This window comes from Cyanistes caeruleus, chromosome 13 (genome assembly GCF_971803275.1).
Source record: "Cyanistes caeruleus chromosome 13, bCyaCae1.hap1.1, whole genome shotgun sequence".
NCBI lineage: Eukaryota > Metazoa > Chordata > Aves > Passeriformes > Paridae > Cyanistes > Cyanistes caeruleus.
The window spans coordinates 15857365-15875066 of NC_141713.1; the positions used below are offsets into that span (position 1 = coordinate 15857365).

A 17702-nucleotide genomic window follows, 5' to 3' on the forward strand; every position below is an offset into this window, starting at 1 on the left:
ACCTGCAGCAGGGCACAATCACAGTTCTACTGTGATCCAACCTGTTCCACTGTGCTGCCCGAACCAGCCCATGCACATAGTCTGTCAAATGAAAAATTACACCGAGAATGGAGCTGGGGGCTATGTGTGTGCACCTCCAGGCAGTCAAACTGGCCTTGAATGTTCAATCACACTGAGATTTCTTGTAGTCTTTGCCACTTACTGCTCCCTCGCATTGGGAAAAGCAAATCTACACCAATCTCTCCTTCCTGGTGTCTGTATGCTGACCTTTCATCACCTACCACTAATGGAGAGCAAAACAAGAGTGAAATCTGCAGAAGAACAGGATTCATTTATTTACTGGAGTTAGCTATACAACAGTAAATTCATTCTCCCCCTTTTCCTTCAAAAATAAATTTGTACTGAAAAGCTTAAATGTGTTTGTACTTCTGCCCAACTTCCTAAATCTCTGGAAAAAACGAATAAATATTTGACTTAAATAAAGAAAATCTTGAAGAAACAGCATTTTACCATGAAAAGTTCAAATTACCCTAACATTTTCTTCACAGATTAATGCACAGAACCCCCATTTGATATAATTTCCTACTCTTGAGTGTTAGACCTGGTCTTCTGAAAACTGAAGGAATTTGTTAACTCCAACACTGTCCTCCCACCTTCTTTTCCCTAACTAACTGGCTTAGGGGAAAATCTGGCATTTCTGTTTATTCATTTGTAATAGGAAAACAAAGAAAAACTTATCAGCCACTCACTAACGCTAAGCAGCACTTGCTCAAGTCAGCTACAACTCAGCTATCCCAGCTGATGAACCTTTCCTTGAATTAGATTTCCTAGGCTGCAAGCAGCCCTAGATGACCAGTTCTGGGAAGGCAATCACTCTGGCCCCTATTTCCAAGTGGAGAGTTGCCACATGGCTGCTACCTGAATTACAGCAGCGTTCACTAAGGAAAGGTCTTTTACAACGGATCAAGAGACTTTGACCTCCTTTTATACAACATGAAAGCTCCATCACTGGATTTGTTAGGAAGCTACACACACTTATGCTATCCGTTTGCAAAACTGCATCCTTGGTTCAGTGATCTTATTAGGCTGCCTACCAAAACAGGCCTGACGACAGCCACAGGTACCTGATCGAAAAAAAATCAACAAGGAAACAATGAAACCAAACCAACCACACAGGCCTGAGAAAAAACAATCATTTGCAACACAGTGTCAAAATTATTTACAATTTCAACAACACTCTTCAGCAAAGTGGTCAGCCCAGAACCTGAGGGAACTGCAATGATCCTACAGCACCGACTGACTGTGGGTAGGTACCACTGCCGCCTCATCACTTGCACAAACGTGCACCGAGCTTTCAGAGCAAGCATTAAAAGTTCCTGACACAAGTCCTTAGAAGGCTGTCTCTGATTAGCAACCCATCCCCACCACGCGTTTTCCACCACAATGCCCACAATGCTTTCCTTGGTACTTTCCATTTGGCCGAGTTAAGCTCCAGTTTAACAGCTCATTCCTCTGAGAGAGCACAGCAGTTTGGAAAGAGGAATATGGAACTAACTCAGAAGAGGTGACAAAGCAGTGGGAACCCAAAAATTGTCCTTTCACAGTGTTTGCCATGATTCAGCCTTGTCCTGCTGTTTTGCTGGGCGGCACGGATTTTATAAAGGGTTTGGCCTCTGCAGAAATTGCAGGATCTGTCACTGTGCATGGAGAAATGGGACTCTGCATGATTAAGTTAAAGCCAGACAAACGTGGCTGGTGCAGAAACCACATCCCTACAATAGAACTCCACTTTGATGAAAAACCACTAAAAACCTAGATTTAACTCTAGGAAAAAAAAAAAGTTGCAGGGAAAAAAAAGAAAAGTATTTCACCCAGACCAGAAACTCCATCATTCTGATGTGACTACATCTGCATTTTTAAGATATTTTCTTTTTCTTTTTGGCTGTACATTAATTCAGTGTCATTAAAAAGGCTTCCTTTGATGCTGTATGCCAAGTAGAATCATTAGTTTCTCACAAAGGTGCACTCTAAATGTCTAGTTTAAATTTTCATTTTCGGATGATTCATCTAAGAGATGAACAATAACAACCAAAACCAACTCCAGAAGTCTAAACAGTAAAAAGCCTTTTGCACTCACTCATTTATTAACTCACTCCAACACCTCCTTCCTGGATTCATCACCCAGCAGCCAGTGAGCGTGAATTCTTCAGCTCCAATTTATGGATTTATGGCTATTGCAAACAAATCACAATCAGATTCCCTCAAACCTCACACAAGAGGTTCTCCCGAAGTCCATATTCTGCATCTTTCTAGCCTGACACAGCACAGGGTCACTTGTTTTTAATACAAAAATGTTTTCCACTACCATTATTTCCAGTGTAGGTGTGTGGTTTCGTCACAGCTCCCCTTCATGAATCCTCTGCAGAGGTCATCAGAGGATGAGTAAAACTGAGGGGCACTAGAAGAAGCCACATCCTCGGCCACTCCTCTAGGTTTTGAAGGGGGGAGCACAAAACGGATTAATTATACCCACGTTTCCTCTATTGCAGAGAAAATATTACTGAAGGTCAAAACCAGGCAGTGGACCAACAGCTGATAAATGTTTCCTGATACATATTAAGACACCAGCAAATACAGACATTAGAGAAAGCTCATAGCCTTTTTATGACAGAAGGTCAAATCTCTACTGAACAAATATGCTTGCTTTTCTGTCCTAGAAAGACACCTCATTCAGTCCCTGCCCCACCTCAGAGGGAGCAGTACTAGCATATATGTGGGATCAGGATTCCTCAGATGCTCTCCTGGAAAAGGGAACAGGAAGAAAACACTATGAGCCATCCCCAAAAACTGCACCAGGGAGAACATACAAGATACTATCACTGGAGACAGAAATGTTATGGGCTCTGTCTTTCAACAAAATAAATGCACTATCAGTCTATCAAACAGCTTCAAAAACATTTCTGTCACAGCAAAAGCTTTATTCCCAAACATTTTCTTCCAACCATACATTATAGTGATGTCCCTTACCAACTATGCTCACACTATCTCCCTGGACTTAGCTCTGTTTCTGAGCCTCTTTATACCCTCATGATGGCTATATATGATATACTCAGTGCTTGAAAACCATCTTCATTTCATGACAAGGATCATGAAAGAAAAAGATGTAGCTGCCCACAAAAACGTTTTAGAAAATTACAAGCTTGTGGAAAAAAAAAGTTCTAGCAAAAGCTCTTCCTTTGCCACAATCAGATTAGGTGCTACAACCTTCATTAAAACCCTTTCTGCCTTCTCATTTCATAGCATTTAATTTCCTGCCTCTTGATGATTAAACCAACTGAAAGGTAGTAGATAAAGCAAGTTTGCTTGCTGTTCCAAACAGATATATTAATGCTTTATGCTTAAAAAGCTTTCAAAGTGTCTTCAGAGGCTGATTAATAAACACTGTACATAAACCCACGTCTGAGGTCAGACTGTGGCAGCAGATATGTGACTGAAACTTACTCCAACAGCTCTATTCAAGGCACAGGATACCTCCACCGCATACATTAAGGAAGCTTAAAGTTAAGCTTCACATATTTAAACACTAACAAAGTCTACTTAATGGCAGTCTTCAGAATGACAGTGGCCTCCTAATCTGCTACAGATAAAGAAGTGCCAAGATTAATGATTACATAAGTGCATGGCAGAGCCCAGAAACAATAATCAGCTCTTCTGTTGTTATTTGTGTACAAAGGCTATTAGAGTCATCTGACATTCCAAAATCCAATTTAAAGTTGTTAAACCCCTTTCACGTACTTATTTGAGGATGGAAAACCGAGAGGTTCAAAAAGGGAAAGGAAGGGTTTGATTTCCTAATTCTTTTACCCTTACTGATTTTGCTCTAAGCCAAATCTCTCTTTAAGAATTGCAAAAAAATATAAGCTTTTAAACAATGCCTGGAGTAACCAATATTGCTGTTGAAGAAATAATACCAGTAAAACCTTAACATGCTTAGATAGCAAAATTTAAAATAATGGCTACAAGCAAACTAAGTAACTATTCCACAGGAAAAGACCCCATTGAATTGAGGGCGTTGCTGACGTTGTCTGTGCAGCTCTGACAATCTTCAGCAAATGAGGATGAGCAAGCGAAGGCGCTCAGACACCGAACACCCATCTCGGTGTGTTAAAGGACTCGGTGAGAAGTCACTGCTGGGTTAACACGGGCACGGTGGTGCTGCCAGAGATCACCTCTGCTCTCTGCAAAGCACGGCACAGACGGGTCTGACTGCAGCCTCTCTGCTCACCACACACTCAACTGCTTTCCCACCAAATTCCTTTCAAATTCAAAACGACCTTCTTTGTTTCTGACAGGTTACAAACAAAATGAACAAACTGTCTTCTCCTGCCCCATTTCTCCCTCCTGTCGGCAGAGCAGGGGCCGGGGAGGAGGCGGGTGCGCGGCGCTGTGTGCCGCAGGGCAGAGGGGCGCTGCCTCCGGGGAGCCGGCCCTCACGGCCCCGCTCGGGGAGCAGCCGGCCCTCACGGCCCCGCTCGGGGAGCAGCCGGCCCTCACGGCCCCGCTCGGGGAGCAGCCGGCCCTCACGGCCCCGCTCGGGGAGCAGCCGGCCCTCAACAGCCCCGCTCGGGGAGCAGCCGGCCCTCAACAGCCCCGCTCGGGGAGCAGCCGGCCCTCAACAGCCCCGCTCGGGGAGCAGCCGACCCTCACGGCCCCGCTCGGGGAGCAGCCGGCCCTCACGGCCCCGCTCGGGGAGCAGCCGGCCCTCAACAGCCCCGCTCGGGGAGCAGCCGGCCCTCACGGCCCCGCTCGGGGAGCAGCCGGCCCTCACGGCCCCGCTCGGGGAGCAGCCGGCCCTCACGGCCCCGCTCGGGGCACATCGCGAAAGCCCCGAGTGCAGAACCCTCCGCTGGCCTCAACACCCACAGGAAGGGACGCTGAGGCAGGGTCCGGCTCCACCACAGGGTGGGAATTGCACAGACCCAGGACCAGATGCTGCGACTTCACGCTGAGGGCAGGGACTGGGCCTGGTGCTACAAGGGAGCAGGAGTAGAGCAGCCCGAGTGTTTGGGACCAGCAGAAGAGAGACATTGTCGACTACGTGCAGAAGTTTCTTCTTTACAGCTACAAAGTGCTTTTCTAGTGTAAAGGCAATTAAGTGATAACTGCATCTGTGCAGAGGGTATTCAAAATGCTAATACCCCCACCCAGATAAGTCGTCAACTTTGCCTGCTTATTTATCTCCAGCTCTTAGAAATTATTGCCATGAATGCTCCACTGCCTTCACTCATTATCTTTGCAATCCCGCTTTCTCCTCACAAAAAGGCAAATAGCAGAGCACGTAAGAGCTGCACCACTCCGACCACACTGGGGAGTAAAGTGATACAAGCAGGGAAGTATCAGCTGATCTACTGCAGCAAAGCCACTGCCATATTCTGCAGTTCTCAAAGTTTTTTCAGCTTTTCATCTAACCTAGAGAGGTACGAAAATCTGCTCTGCCATCAGAGACTCACGTACTCTTGAAATAACAGCAGTTTGCATCATGAATTATCTAACACGATTTACCACTTGAGGAAAAGAAAACCTATCCTGTTTGGTGCTGTGCCATTTGGCCACCAGACTCTAGAATTTTAATGTTTGTTATCTTTGCAATGGAGATAACACAATGCTGGTCTCAGATATCTAGCTCGAAGATGGTTTCCTTACCTCAACCCAAGACAGCTTGTGTTATGCAAGTCTCTGGCCACATGCATTACATGTTTTCCAGGGGGAAAAAAAGCCCAAAAAACCCCTGGAAAACCCACTACTGAAAATAAAGGAGCTTGATGTAACTTACCATCAACACCTACATGAATGCCTTAGTACATTTGTTTATAAAAATCACAAAATTGCAAAATGGCCACCAAAAATAAAAATTCCACCAAACAGGAAACACTGATACCATTTTCAAACAAGTCTGACAGTTCAATAAGGAACTGTTGTTGTTGTGTTCAATAAGGAACACAATCCTATGACCCACAGAACTGGGCAAAATACAAATATGAACAGGAGAACACAGAGTAAGATTTAAGATTGTTGATTCAAGTGTTGCTATGTGCTTTTAACAGATTAAAATGAAAAATCCAACATGTTTCACATGGCCAATACTATGTTCGAAAGGCCAAATCACTCAAAAAGGTAGAAGCTGGCAATTAGTGAGTGTTCATTTGTACTCCCCCCACCAAAAAGGAGGCTTGATAAAAGTTTGAAGAAAATAATAGAAACAGCACCTGTATTACTGCAATTGTTTCATCCAAAGACAACCCAAATCAGTACATGAGCTAAGCTTCACCTTTGTTAGGACAAGAAAACCACCCTGTAACCAGAGCTGAATGAAGCCATACAGTAACTTACCAATGATGAACACAATCTCTCAACCCTTTCAAGACAGTCTTTGCCCATCATTCTTGCTGATGTTTCTTCCTATACCTGTGTTCTGCACACATCAGAAAACATGCAGCAACAAACACCAAGCGACTCCAAATTTTGCTGGAGTTTTAACGCAACTATTTCAAAAGGCTCACTCAGTCAGTTACTGTACTGTCCTTGGTAAAGACCCAAACCATTTAACTAGAATTCCCCCCATCCTACTCTGTGAAGAGTGCTTGCAGCCTACCTTTGATTATCCAAAGCTCCCAGGGGACAAATGGAAGCAGAGATAAGTGGGGGAGCAGCCAGAGGTCTTCCAAGAAAAATGGAAGTGAAAGGAGGGGAAACGAACTCCACAAAGAATTCTTGTCTCAGCTCAGCCCTAAAGTTTCCCTGTCCCTGAATGGAGCACTCATGAAATAAAGTAAGCTTCTTTAAGCAAGCATCCCAAATGATTGTGAAAACCATTTGACAAAGTGAAGAATTACTGTTCACTTTGGTACTTGACTCTCCAGAGAGAGACAGGTATTGTTCTTACTGTAACAATTTCTTAACCAGGGGTACAGCTGTAGCAATGCTCCTTGTAGTGCCTCAGTGGTTAACAAGCAGCCAGTGTATTTCCAAATCTGTGCTTCCCTAAGTATATTTGGAATACACTGCTAGAAGAAGTTCCAAACTGAGTAAAAAATACAGATTTATCACAAGCCTAAACATGGGGGGAGATTGTGAGTGCTTCACACAGAAAGTACAAGTTTTTATTTATATTACTGCAGCACAAGTTAATGCCAATTAAGTAGGAGAGTCACTTTGGATTTAGCACAGAACCTGGCCCAGGGCACTGGCACACAGAATAGAAATAAATACTAATCATGCTTGCTCACACTGAGAGGATTAGATAACTACAGACGTAAGAAATTAAAACCACAACAAGATGACCCCACGCTCATGATTTCCCTGTTGTAGCAGATCAGTCAATATGAATAATCGACAATGTAAATTGAAATCTTCAGATAAAAATAATGGTTTTACCGCTTTATTTCTCTTCACTTGCACATAAATTGAGTTGACTATCTCTGACAATGCCATGGTTTAATATTCTAAACACTATCTCCTTTAACAATGCCTGGAATAGAAACAAGCTGCTGAGCCAGATCCTCAAGGGTGAAAATCAACATTGCTACACTGACTTCAGTGGAAGCACATTGATCTCCACCAGCTAAAGCTGTGGGCCCAAGTGGGCAATTAGGTTTCTATTATATGCTAACTTAAATAATGTACCACAGAACATTTGCTGTTCAGTAAGGCAAGTCTACATTCTTCTGTGGAGAAGGCAGAGCATTTGCTGTGGCACGATGAGAGTTACCGATTCTGGTTTCAAAGAGCAGGATGAAGTTTCGGTATAAACTACTCCTCATAATAACATTTTAAACCTGCAATTACTCATACTATCCTCCTTTAGGAACCCTATAATTATTTGGTAAGTTCTTACCAATGTCTAGTCTAGATCATAATTGCTAATAATGCCTTCTTCAAAGGAACTAGTGACTATGTTAAAATCTGGTTTTTGTTAGGTTTCTGCTACACAAAGTGCCTGCGCTCTAAATGTTATGATTTGTGTTCAGCTGAGGAGGAAAATCAAACAGATTCATACCCAAATCTTGAACTTTTGAACAAAAAAAACCAAAAAAAACCCAAATACAACAATCCCACACACATTTCTTTTGAGGCTTCTGAGGTGGCTGGAACAGGGGCTGACACAGGCCACAGTTTTTTTACAACAGGACTTTATGGCAGAGGACCATCTGCAACATCCTCTCACTCTCTTCAGCCAGGACTCGCACTTCAGCCACAAAACAAAAAAAGCAGAAAAGTTGGGGAACAGGGTTCAGCAACAAAGATGGCAAAAAAGATTTTCAGGGGTCATGGGGCAGTTCAAGTGAAAAGGTTAAAGATATTAACAACAGTCATTAAAAGATGTTTTGCTCTCTTCTGCAGCAATTTTTTAAGTATGCAAATTCCTTTCAGTCTCCTTTTAGATGTCACTGGCACCCTTCTTCCTGCCTTACTCATCAACAAACAAGTTATTAGCATGCCAAGGGCCTGCATAACTTTTTGTGGATTTCTGATGTTGTCAGGAAGAGGGCATCATTCCACAGTTACAGGTTCTCCTATACTGCAGTCCTTCAAATGAAGAAGTAGCATTTGGTACTTTGTTTTCAAAGCTGGATGTTCACCTCAGCACAGCAACTAGGAAGCCCTCTAAACACCTCCTTTGAGAGAGGGATCAGCAAAATAGGAGGGTTCTCCCCATGTGTCTGACTCATGTGCGATGTCACGGCAGACAGGCTCCACCTAAAGACCAAAATCACACACACAATTCCAATTGGTCTGTTTTTCTATGGAACCACTCAGGGCAGAAAGGCAAAGCAACGTGGGATCACCCAGGTCAGCGTGATGCACGGTGAGATGAGGCATTAAGCTCCACACTTACAGCACTTTATTCCCTCTACAAATGTACTCAATGTACTTATCCTGGTAACTGTGCTTCTTTCCTGGTTGCATTTGCAACTACTCAGAGATAGTTTCATTTCAAACAGAAAAAGGTTATACAGAATCAAGCATTTTTAGTGATAGCAGCCACACACAAAGAAAACTTGCCATGCAGGGAAGATGTAAAATATCCCCAAAGTAAAGACTGATCCATAAATCTCCTCTGTGCCCTGGACACGTTTGTCCCTGCACTTTGGGTCGCCTCTGCAAACATGGGGAAAACTCAAAGCATGTGATGTGCACTCCAGAGAAGAAGAAATTAGAACTTATTTTGGTTAAGGTTTTCATGAACTTGACCCCACTATCTCCACAAGCATTTTAGCCAGCAGAAACCTCCAGTCACTGAGCAGAGCTGGCCTCGCTTTCCCTCCCTCTCTCCCCTTCAGCGGTGCCTCTACAGCTTCACTGCGTGAGCCAAATGAGGAACGACTCAGGTTGAAACTGTTCTTGGGGGATTAACTTTAACCTGAATCAGTTTCCTGACATAATTCCCCACGTGACAGCAGAGATGCTGCTTGTGCTCACACAAGGGAGGGGTGCATTTGTTTGGCAATGCCAGCTTATGGGAGACTAAAATACACACAGGCCTAAACTCTTGGCCTGCTAAATTGGTCCGAAGAGATCTGGGGTAGCAGGCAGAAGGACAAGGAACACAGGGCTGGTTTTCCAAGAAACAGAATAGTCTATGAGTAAGTCATTGGTTTCTATGGCCAGTATTGCTGTGAATCTTGAAGCAAGTCACTTATTTGATGTGTCAATTCCCCAGCTGTGAAATGAGGACAACGCTTTCTTACATCACCAAAGTGTCGTAAGTTGAAAATTAACGACTGAGGCACTTGGACACTCCAGTGCTGAAGGCCAAGTCAGTCTGCAGCTACAAGAGCTGAGTGATTAGTGACAGGGAGGGGCTAAGGAATCAACATATTATTTTTGGTTGACTATTTCCTTAGAGGATAAATGAGAGTAACTGCTACTTACTTGATTGCAAGGAATTGAAAGAGCTCTCTGTAGCTCCCTCGTGGGTGGACACCTAAACAATTAAATAGCCATGACCTAATTTTAGTCAGAAACCTTATGTCACAAAGAATTTACAGGGAGGCGTCTTCCATATGTGCAAAAATAATTGCACTGTGCCGGTGTGCTAATTTAGCTGTACAACATTTAGGGATAGACTGTATCCCATTCTCCTTCCTCATATTCCCAATTCCAAAATTTCTGACAAGAAGAGATAAAACTGCATGATACAAAATATCACAGGATTAGGACTGAAGGAATTCTGTGAACACATTGCTTCCAGCATTAGCATAATGGAATCAGTTCAAGGAAAATTTACATAAACAGAAACATGAGGGTAGTAGATAACATTATGATCAAATTCACCTTTTGTGATAGAGATGATGGAATTTCACTCAGCAGGTTTTGTATGATGCGCTACAGACCAGTGATACTAGAAGGTACTTCTTTTTTAAGTGCTATAATTATGCACACAGAGCCATCAAGTGATAGAAAACACATCCTGATTCTAAAAGAAGTTGCTCCAACAGCTTGTTTCCCTCACAGTTACAACCTGTCCTTTCCATCTAGCCTGAATTTTCCTGCCTTCCTTCAGCAGCATATGGGAAACATTTCTTCCTTTCAGGCTAGCTCAGGATTGCTACTACAGGATTGGTACAATGTGACTTCAAGTCCCTGTGTTTTAACAAGGATTGCGTGTGTGAGCCACAGAACCATCCCAGACTTAAGCACACTCTGATCTCCTGTAAAATGTGTAGAACTTGCTGAACACACCACGAGTTAAATGATTAAATGGCTTCACAAAGCTGGGCACATCCTTTCTGTAATTCAGTTCATAACTGTAGAACATTAGGATTAGAGGCTTCCTATCTGTGAGGATCTATTAAATACCATATTGTGCTTGGACACATGAATAGGAATAGAAGCTCTGTAAATACTTCAAGTGGTAAACAGTGTTTCAAGTCTTACTGAGCTTATTATGTCTCAAGAACTCATTATGTCCTTGCTAGATTAGAAGCACATATTCAAAACCAAACACAAACCTAAGGAAAGTAAGAATTCCCAGAGATAGCTTTAAATTGAAATACCAGCCTCAGGATTTTTGCTCCTGCCTTAAGATTTTGCGGCATTGGGCTGATATTCTAAAAATCCTTGGAAAGAGTTAACACTCAAATTCTGTTCCCTTAGTCCTTTGGGTGAGGGCATCAGCCATAAATAACAAATATTACAAAGTTGTACCAGTGAGTTAAAAAAAGCATCAATAGAAAAGTGAAAATCCTGCACTACCAAAATACAAGGCAGACTGCAATGTCTGCAGCCAGCCTGGCACCTTGCACTCCAACCAGTGGGAATTTTCTTGGGCACATACAGTGCTGAGTGCACCCTCAGCAAGTCTGCCAGTGGCACCAAGCTGTGCAGAGCAGTCCAGCTTGGAGCCTCTGGCATTAAGTACCTGCTGGAGCAAGGCCAGGAGGCCACGGAGATGCTGTGAGGGATGGAACAGCTCTGCTATGGAGACAGGCTGAGAGAGCTGGGGCTGTTCAGCCTGGACAAGAGAAGGCTTCAGGGAGACCTTAGAACACCTTCCAGTGCCTAAAGGGGCTACAGGAGAACTGCAGAGTGACTTTGGACAAGGGAACAAGGTGATAGCACAAAGGGAAATGGCTTCAAACTGAAAGAAGAAAGTTAGATCTGATATTCAGAAGGAATTGTTCCCTGTGAGGGTGGGGAGGCCCTGGCACAGGTTGCCCAGAGCAGCTGTGGCTGCCCCATCCCTGGAAGTGTCCAAGGCCAGGCTGGATGGGGCTCTGAGCAGCCTGGGACAGTGGAAGGGGTCCCTGCCCAGGGCAGGTGCTGGGAGTGAGTTGGTTTTAAAGTGCTGTCCAACCCAGGCCATTCAGCAGTTGTATGAATGTGATAGCATTACTGGCCTCCCAAAGACAATTCTTCTGGTGGTATGGGCAGAGATAAGCATCCTGTAAATTGTACCCAAGACTCAAATGCTCAGTGTTGCATCTGCTTTTCTTCAACTATTTATTTTTTGGATTTGTGTGGTTAGGCAATGAAATGTGAATCTCTTGATTCCTGGCTACGACACAGGCTTCTTGTGTGGCCCAAGCCACATGCCTTAAGCTATGCTTCAGTCCCCTACTTATGAAACAGGTAAAACACATCTCTCAGTGATGTTTTATGCATACATTAACTCATAGAAGCTGGTTTTTCAAAGAGTTCACTAATTAACATTATAGACAACCCTACAGATAAAGAGATTGTCAGAGAGCTCTGTCTGGCAGCCCTGGCCCAGGGAAAAAATGCATTCCAGAAGTGATGATATAATCTGCATACAGTTCCAGAAAACCAAGTTTTCTCAATTCCACAAAGTGGGGGGGGTGGTTAAGACTCTATACTTCTTAGTAACACAGCATAGGGATTTCATACAATGTAGGGCATCTCCTACATTTAGTTGTACTCGGAATGAAATGCCATCACCACTTTTCAGCACAATTTGTATGTGCCATCTTGACAAACTTTCACCGGAGAAATTCTAAAATGTTTAGAAAACATTTACATTTGGAACAAAGATTTCAATGGTGGAAGCTCTATATTTCACAAATATCCATTTAAAAGTTGCTGGAGAACGTAAAGACAGTTCTACAAATGCCACATTGATTATCCTACATTTCCAGATGTAAGCTCAACAAGGCAGATAATGTATTGTTCTGTTTATACAGTGTCAAGTGCCTTGCTTGTGCTTAGAACAAAGTCTGCAAATAACTTTATTTTCTAGTATTCATAAACCAGTACAATACCTAAGCACAAAACTTGAATACAAAACAAATTAAATAAAATACAGCTTTCATTCTAGGATGACCAGAAACACACCAGAAAGCGGACCAAGTGTTACTAATCCTTGTTCTGCCTACACTGACTGAAGAGGGCAAAGTGAGATGGGACTAAACCACAAATGCAAGCTGCTTCTTTCGTTTTCTTCAAATGGTACAGGATATAACTTGACAGATTTACAGCCTTCACTATCACGCAATTTACTCAACCTAGAAGCCTAAAACCTTTTAAAATCAGGTCATTTAAAAAATGTCAAACAGTCAATATTGAAAGACAAACAAGAGTGAGTTTTTACTAAGTCTGCAATTACAGTTTTCAGGAGCTAAAGTAGGAGCTGAAATATACTTTCAAACAACAGCTGAATTTCTGTCATGACTTATCTCCTAGCCCACACAGCAAATACTTCTAGTTTTCTTTGAGATATACGAGCTTACTGATTACAGGAACTAAGTAACAATTACTGCCTTGATTTTAAGACCATAATCCAGGACTGGAAAATGGATTTGTCACTGTTGCAGTGAATTCACTTGCTTCACTTCCAGTGTAACAACCTGACTGTCCCTCTGTAAGGCAAATACCTGAGAACTAAGACCAGATGATGACAATCCTCAGAACAGAGATAACAAACTAATTTTTTTAGTTTCTCAGTCAAAACTCAGGTGAATTTCATTTTTGTTTGTCTGGTGTTTGCTTACAAATGATGTAATTAATCCATCAAAAGCTCTGTTGCAATTCAAAATCAGCATGCTCAAATATTGTCATTAAGTTTATTTAAAAGTAAATTGCCTATGATTTCATGACCAACTACCTAATCAACACCACCACTTTTCTAAAACACAGACTCAACTCCACATTGTGCAGTATTACATAAGGGGAAGGGCCTGTCTCTTCACACCTCTGGCCCAGAATGGACAACTTGGAGCTGAAACACAACCAGGGCTTCCCTTGTGGCTTCCCACAGTCCTACAGCTGGAATGTGGCCAGCTCCAGGCTTCAGGAGAGTGTTCCAGCCTGCCTGTACCTCAGTCCCATCAAGGGAAGTTTAGCATCTTTACACAGAAAAGAACAGAAGGGCCACCAGAAGAAATATAGCCATTACAATATTGCAACTTTCAACTTTTTGGAATCACTTTTTAATGTCATGGTAGGGAGAAGTGCTCCTTGCCTTAACAAACTATACTTGCCACTGCAAAATCAAACTAAACTAAAACATCTATTTTGGAAATATTCACTAGTAGGGCACCAAAGTAGCATTTAGAAGCTCTGAATTCCCTCCAGTGAGGCAACAATAGTATTTACCCCATTCAGCTATTTTGCACTAGTCTCACTGAGCTTAATGACAGGAAATTTTTGACCAGCATAACTTTACATTAGTGGAGACAGCAGGAAAGAGCCAGGCAGAAACTGTATTCACAATCCAGAGTAACAGGGCAGACACACCTATTAAGTGTGTGGCTGCCTGAGTGAGGGGTTGAAAAACATGCATTATCAATTAGGCTGCAATTTTCATCTCTGCCCCTAAAATTTAAGGCCTTTCCCAAACTGAAGAGAGCAGTTTGAGCCCATGCAAACAAAGGATTACCAGCCCCTATCTATGCCAGAGATCCTCCGAAATTAGGCGTTACTCAGCAAGAGCAGTGGGAAGGTACAGGCCTTGCCACTCCTAGGTGGTACCCGTCTTAAATACATTCCCACAGTTTTTCACCTTGCCAGAGAGGGAAAAAGAGCCAAGCCAGGCCAGCAGTGGTTCTTTGAGAAAGCTGGGAAAAAGCAGTTGTGGCTTGCACCCTCTGGTGCTGGGAGAACGACCCTCCCCTCAGCCCAACACACAAACCCTGTGGTGGCCCTGCAGTCCAGGGAGGCAGGCTGGGAGGGGAGGGCTGGCAGCAGCTCTCCAGAGAGGTAGGAACAATCAAGGAATAGGCAGTGACTCACTCCGTGTGATTTATTGCCAGGCACTGTTCCCAAATGTGTTAATAAAGTTGCAGCCAAATAAATGCACATCCCTTAGGTCTTGTCTTTGTTCCAGCACAGTCAATACAATTGAGTATTATTTTCAAGTACAACAAGAATGAGATTCTAGACACTATTTCTACCACAATTAATATTTATGTGTTACTGTTCTACTCCACAGCATCGCCACCCCTTGAGTATTTAATTTAAAAAAAAGCACAAAATAAGAAAGAAGTAAGAATACACAGAGATATAGAAAGCTGTAAGATTTTTGACAAATATATTTTAGTGTTTCTATTTGGATTTTAGTTTATTGGGGGTACTTTGAGGTTTCAAAGACAACAGAGAGAAGCATTATCTCCACATTCAACTGAAGCAAGATGTCAGTATAAAAGCAGTTAACTCAAATAGTCCATGGCAAAGCTCTACGTGAAGGTCTTCTAGAAAGAGAAACAAAGGAAGTACAAAGGAATGATTAGTTTGAAGAACAGGCTTTCCCTGGTATTACCCACAGGTAGTTTCTGAATTGAGTCTGGAGATTCCATTGTTTGAAAAACCAGATAAGCTGCACGTTAGATAGATACAATCACAATATATATACAGGCTATATCCATGATTAAAATCACCAGGAATATTTTCAAATGATAACTGAAAATCAGCTATGTCTATCTGTTTCCAAAAGCCAGAGCTGGACAAAATCAGAGAGGTGGGGCAGAAGATGGAAACACACTATCAAGTATGCAATTCAAAAAGGAAAGCATTTTCCAATACAAATTATGGACGAATGGAAAACACATGTTATCATAAGTCAGCAGTTTGTCAAGAAACTGCAATGATTTAATGAAAAATCATTTGATTCACTGGACTGTCTTAGATGTAATAATTTCATTTTTTAATGATAGGGGTGCCATGAGTTTTGCGACCACTGTTCTAAGCCACCTGATAAACCACAAATAAAGTCTCCTGGCTATCAGCATTAGCAAACATGCCAGCACTGGGTTCTCCTCTTGAAGATAAAGTTAGCAGGAAGGACAGTGGAAGAAGCTTGTTCACTGTTGCTTCAGTAGAGGAACCACAGTTTTGGATGAGGACCTCATACATAAAATATTTTATGTAAAAATGCAGACAAAAAGAGGGTGCCCATTCGAACAATCTTTAATGGAAGTACAAAACTGTATCATCTTTTGCATTTTCCTTGCTTCCTACTATTTAGTTCCAGAACTGTTGACCAGCTCACTCCACTGTAATTCTGGTTCTGTGTGCCTCATAGGTGATTTAACTGATGTCCACTGTGTTTTGCAAAAAGACTTAAAAAGTAAGTCCAGACAGCTTTCTTGCTTCATGCTAGTTCATTTTAACAAACTCAAATTTACTGGGCAGTCGACAAGCACAGCAGAGCTTTCATTGAGACTTTCCTAAAATCGAGCCCGTGGCTGATTTCTGGTTAATCATGCTGGTAACTAGAACACTTCACGTACGTTTAGGGAGCTCATGATGAACAATTAAATGTTTCAGATACTGCAGCAGCTTGGCAGGGTAATTCCACATCTCTTTCCTCCAACACAGCAAATCCAAGGGCATCAGTTTCTCCTCAAGTAAAACAACAAACAAAACCAATTTAAGTTTCCTGAGGGTGCCAGTGATCATCTAGGGGTGTCCCTGGCACAGTGCCACAAGGCGCTAATCAAGTCAAGTGTTTTGGTGGTGGTGGGCAGGAAGCATAGCTTCGAAAGACCAGATATGAATTTTGGTAGAAGAAAAAAACAATTAAAAGTCTAGATGGAGAGACAGTTTCTTCCAGTTGTCACGACCCTCTGGTGTTCTTGGAACTATTCCAGAAGGCTACCAAAGGACCCAAGGTCTCTGGAAGAGCCAAGAGTGCAGCGTTAAAAGAGCACAGCACAGAGGTGTCCCACAGGGCTCTGTCTTTCACTCCTTCACCCTGATCTGAACCAGCTGGTTACAAAGGGCCTAAAATACACAGTTGTGTTGTTATCCCTCAGCACACTGATAAAGAGATTAAATAAGGCACTGGCAGCTTGCTTTCAAAAGAGAGTGAAAGAAGAACATAAGAAAGTGAATTAGACATGAACATTAACAAGAAGGAGAAAAAATGAAAGAAATGAAATGAAAGAAAAGAGAAACTAGACAGCAAAGGAACGAGGATAGGCAATTACACAGCACTTCAGCAAGATGACAGTTCTGCATCCAGACCATATGATCCCAGGGCAGTTCGAATCCCAAACAGGAAAATTCTTGTGTCCACCTAAATGGAATAGCCAAAAGGGAAGGACAAAGATGGAAATGGCATAAGTGCCACGCTCCAACCTAGAAATATATATACACTATTGATTTCCCAATCTGTCTTTGGGAAACTGCAACGAGCAACGCTCATGTTAATTATGTCCTCTAACTCCTGGAAACATAAATCTTATTAATAAAGTGTAATGAGCAGGCTCACACAAACTGCACTAAAATTTTGGTTTTTGTTTTGGTTGCATCTTGATTACACTTTTGATGACTGATTAGCACTCTATCTCAAGTTTTGCACTTTACACACACACATACTATAAAAACTCAAAGCTGTAAGCTTTCTTACCTTCAGCTGACTGCAACAAACTACTTTTTCAACTGAAAATACATCAGAAGAAATTTACCTTGAAAATTTACGAATCCAACAAGAGCTAATGGATTTACGATGAAGAAACAAGGTTTTTTTCCTGCACAAACAAGCGAGGTCACTGCCTAGCCAGATTTTATTGCAAAGACCTTAATGTGATAAAAGCAAAAAGCATTAACTGTATTAATGTCTGTTGAAAATGAAATGTCTTTGCAGTATAGCGATGCACTGTCTAGCCTCTCTTCACTTCTTTGACTGAAACACCAACCAACCCAACAAACCACTCACTCTTCATAGTTTGAGAGGCCCAAAGCTC

General features: G+C 42.4%; 1 protein-coding gene and 1 long non-coding RNA gene across 13 annotated transcripts in view; both read right to left on the reverse strand.

The window, feature by feature from the left end:
- The window catches only part of RORA (RAR related orphan receptor A), a 396157-nt gene that overhangs the window by 29945 nt on the left and 348510 nt on the right, over window positions 1-17702 (reverse strand). The gene's annotated exons all lie outside the window — the stretch shown is intronic.
- On the reverse strand, window positions 313-6857 carry LOC147650728 (uncharacterized). The gene is made up of 2 exons (XR_015275885.1): window positions 4702-6857; window positions 313-4609 (listed from the first exon to the last, which is right to left on the reverse strand). It is a non-coding gene; the product is annotated as an uncharacterized LOC147650728 (long non-coding RNA).